Raw genomic sequence first — 4,960 nt, 5'->3', positions numbered from 1 at the left:
TGGTGTGCTCAAAATTGTGAATATGAATGGGAATATATTTCAGATATATTTTACTCATAACAATTTCTAGGGGTAGCAGTAATTGTGTCCAAGGTGTATTTGAGAGAAAAAAAAACATTTCATAATGATATTTCCTCTCTCTTTCTCTCTCTCTCCCTCTCTCGCTCTCTCTCTCTCTCTCTTGCACTCTCTCTATCGCGCTCTCTCTCCCTCTCTCGCTCTCTCTCTCGCTCTCTCTCTCTCTCTCTCCCTCTCTCTCTCTCTCTCTCTCTCTCTCTCGCTCTCTCTCTCGCTCTCTCTCGCTCTCCCTCTCTCGCTCTCTCTCTCGCTCTCTCTCTCTCTCTCTCCCTCTCTCGCTCTCTCTCTCTCTTGCACTCTCTCTCTCGCTCTCTCTCTCCCTCTCTCTCGCGCTCTCTCTGGCTCTCTCTCTCTTGCACTCTCTCTCTCGCTCTTTCTCGCGCTCTCTAGTGTAAGGCGGTGGGAAAGGAATGCACACGGATGCAGCTTGTTGTCTTCCCCCCTTTGGGATAACGCAGCTCCAACCCCTACATCCGAAGCATCGACCTACACGATGAAGGGTTTATCTGGGTTAGGAAGAATGAGAATAGGTGCAGAGGTGAAATGGCTTTTTAGTCTGCTGAGAGGGCAGATAAAGGAGCCACCACAGTACTGAAGTTCAGGATGAACTTGCGATAAAAATTGGCAAAGCCAAGGAAACGCCGTACCTCCTTTACCGACGAGGGGGAGTGCCAATCCACAACTGCTTGAACCTTTTGAGGCACATTCTCTCCTGGTGCTGGTAAGTGACGAGACAAAGGAGAGAGGTGAGGTGGGTTATTTTCCCTGGAGCTAACGGTCTTCCATCCAAGGCTGTCACAGTTAGGGGGGCAGGAAGGGAATTAATAGGGATCTGGAGACTCTTGGCAAGGGAGATATCCATGAAATTCCCGGCAGCGCCAGAATTAATCAATGCCTGGAGTTGGTGTTTTTGGTCTCCCCAAGTGAGTGTGATGGGAAGGAACAACCCAGAGTTGGAAGGTGAAGCAGTGCGTGTAACTCCCGTTACAGTCCTTCCTTGCCTGTACGGGACTGGGCATTTCCCGAAAGCTCAGGGCAGACGGAGTGAAAATGACCATACAATCCACAATATAGACAACACCGCTCTCTCATACGACGGTCTCGTTCTGATGGGGAAAGCCTAGTCCTACCCAATTGCATGGGTTCCGAAGAATCTTGGGGCACTGGTGGCATTTGAGCAAGAGCTGGACTGGCAGACAATGTGGAAACAGATGGGCGGTTCAGGCTTCTCTCCCTCAGGTGATTATCCAGCCGGATTGCTTGATCCATAAGAGTCTCGAGATCAAGAGCAGGTTCTCTGGTAGCCAGATCATCCTTGATTGCCTCGGACAGACCATTCAGGAAACACACCATGAGCGCCTCATTGTTCCAGCCACTCCCTGCTGCAACTGTCCGAAACTGAATAGCATAGTCAGCCGCGCTGCCATTACCTTGACGGAGGGTGAGAAGTCTCTTAGAGGCTTGTCGGCCACTGAGGGGGTGGTCAAAGACTCGCTTGAACTCCTTTTCAAACGCAGAATAACTTGAACAGAAGGGCGCCTGTGCCTTCCAGACCGCTGTTGCCCAAGAAAGAGCCTTGCCAGAAACGAGGGTGATAACATATGCGATCTTGGCCCGATCTGAGGGGAATGAAGATGGTTGTAATTCAAATGTAATTCAAATGTGCATGCAAACCATCACATGCACTGGGATCACCTGAGAAATGTTGTGGTGGAGATAGGCGGGGTTCAGTTAGAGGAGAGAGCACTCGAGAATCCGGAAGGGATACAGAGGCAGCAGTAGGGGCAGTAGCTGAAGTAGAGGGCAGCCGGTCAAATATCTGACGGACAGAAGTCATGAGATCAGACAGCACCTGTGAGTGTTTAACCATCAAAGTCTCCTGCTGAGCTAGTGCCGACTCATGGCGTTGGACTGTGGACTCATGCTGAGCAACTGTGGCAAGGGGTTCTTGAGAATTAGGCGTCTCTGGGTTCATAATGTGGCTTGGTTATTCTGTCAGAGCCAGGGCTCGAACTAGGGTCTCTGGCGCAAGAGTCTTCATTTCCACCACTGAGCCACAGGAGACAGTTGAACCCAATAATCAGACGCGTTCTTAAATTAACTCAGAAGAGTTTATTTAACAAAAAACAGCAGAAAGGGTACAAAAATCCTTTCCTTAATGAAAGGCACAAAAAAGAAAAATCTTCAGTCCAAAAAGGATCCAAAAGGAGAATAATAATCTCTAGCCCAGAACGAGGCACATCTGAAAACAATAGCACTGATTACAAGAGGCACAACATTGACACGAGAGTACCATAGGGACCTCTAGTGGCCAAAATGAGACATTACAAAGCAAAAACTCTGACAGAGATGATTGGGCTCCCAAGTTAGATCCCTAATGTCACGATATAACGTCTCCGTTCCCTCCATCAGGGAACGAGGGTTACGTACGTAACAGAGATATTTTGCCTATACAAGCCTTTTCATGTTTATGTATTTTTTGAATAACTCTATCTCTTGAATAACTGATGTCCTCTACAAAGGACATAGAATAAAATATGAATAAATTAAATATTTTTTCATATTTTTTTGTTTTATAATGAATATACATTTTACTGGTTAATCCAAGCTCTTATATTTATATTTGAATATTAATATATTTAAAATATTTTTAATCCTTATTTAGTAAATGACAAATGACTGGAAGAGTCATGGAAATCCATTGCTTAAAAAGAGTGGAAACCATCTAGAACATTCAGCTCCTAAAATGCATGTAGATTATGGCAAAAGTGGAATTTAAAAAAATTAAAGTATCAAAAATTTATAGAAGTTTAAATTTATTGTAAAGAAAATACACTGTACTAATTTTATAATATTTTGTATGTAATAAATATTTGACATAACAGGTTTTACTCTAAAATTGCTATAAAATTTAAGCCTTCTGTCTAAATAAGTTATGTTCCAAATTTGAAGTTGATCTGAAAAAAATTGAGGTTTCTATGAGATTTTATTTAGGGCGTTATACCACAAACAGTCACCGGGTGCCATCCAAACTCAATTTAATTTTTTTATGCATTTTTCAGTAACATATGTTGAAATTTATCTGCCAATATTGCTTCTATCACAAAATATGGAATCCTGAGACTCAGACCTTTCCAATGATATGTTTTTTTGTCAAGATTATAAAAAGTTTTGATTGTAAAAGACCATAATGCATTTTGTAATATGACACTTGACACCACCCACTAAGGGGGAGGAGACCGCCAAAACATTTTAAAGTACCATTTCCATGGTAACACAATGTTAGATTTCAAAATAGTTTTCACAGGATGAATCTTGGACTTCTTAGCTTTCAAACAATATATCATTTATGATGATTACTAAAACATTTGATAGAGAAATAGGACAACAACAACAACAACAACAAAAAAGAGCGCCAAGCATCCCACAGGTGGGACGGTGACAGTTAAGGGGTTAAAACTCTTAATACTCATTATCATTTTTTTTAGATTTTCTTTTATTTTTGTAACTTAAAGAAACTAGGGCAAAACTAGGGCTAGCAGGACAATGGTTTTTGTCCATCCCTGAGACTAGACTAACTGTTTTGCCTGTCACTTTGTTTAATAAATTAAGTAATTTATTAGTATTTAGTACCCCAACATTTATATTAGTTGTGGGCCATTACCAATAATCAGCAGACACCAATGGGTTAGTTAATGAGTAATATGATTGAACAGTACTATGCAACATGGTTCTGGTCTGAAACCTGACATGGGCACTTTTAGTCATGAAATGACTGCAGTAATGAGATGGGCTACCAAGAAACCATATTCACTTCAGAAAGCTCACTCTCTGCCCTTATGTGGAAATTACATTGACGCGTGTCAATCCCTGCTGATCTGGCATTGTCAGCTGAGCAGCCCAGTGTCCCTCAACTCATACAGCTACTGTGTGTCCTTGCTGCCTCCTCCCTGGCCATTTCCTGCTTTAGTCCGCACATCTGTTTCTGTCGTTATGAGATCTGTGTTCAGATGAGTAGAATGATAATCTGGGGAAAAAAAAATCTAATTTGATATGATTCCTCATTTCCTACAGTTGATTTTCTTGTTTTTTTTTTGTTTGTTTTTTCAGAGAAGATACATTTATGTTATCAGACTGTCTGGCTTTATTTGAATCCTAGGTATTCTTTGAAACTGTGCGCATGTGGCTTTGCAGCGAAAAGCTATAAAAAGCATGATTATGCACTAAATTTTCACTGCCTGTATTATGCCCTCAGAGCACACAACAATCATGCACTGAATCATGTAAACACACAACAGGGACATGTTGAGCGAAGTCTCATATTTTGGTCTCTGTCTGTGTCTATGGCCTTTTTTCAGGCATGTGATCAGTTAAGGACAAAAGAAGAAGAAAAACCTTTGTTCCTCCATTCAGTATTTCAATATGACTGTACAATAATAATGATGATGATGCTAATAATAATAATAATAATAATTATTATTATTGTTCAGAATATTTGATTGTATTGTTTTTTAATTACTAAAATTAACAAATCAATAAAGAAAGGTATTAAAACAATGTATTTTACTATTGTACTGTAAAATAAAAAGGTTTTATCAAAATAAATATTTAATACTATTATCATTATTCAAAATAATATTTTATTGTATTTTTACATTAAATTATTAAAATTAAACAATCAATAAAAATGTATATTACTATTGCAGTAATTTTACTATTGTGCAGTAAAATCTAAAAAGACTATTTAATAATAATAATAATATTTGATTGTATTGTTTTTTTAATCATTACAATTATTCATTGAAGAAATATTGCAATAATTTTTTTAATATTCTACTGTAAAATTAAAAGTCTATTTAATATATATATATATATATATATA

The sequence above is a fragment of the Sinocyclocheilus anshuiensis genome, unplaced genomic scaffold, assembly GCF_001515605.1.
Source record: "Sinocyclocheilus anshuiensis isolate Anshui unplaced genomic scaffold, SAMN03320099.WGS_v1.1 scaffold1299, whole genome shotgun sequence".
NCBI classification, from domain to species: Eukaryota; Metazoa; Chordata; class Actinopteri; order Cypriniformes; family Cyprinidae; genus Sinocyclocheilus; species Sinocyclocheilus anshuiensis.
This window is presented reverse-complemented; position numbering follows the sequence as displayed.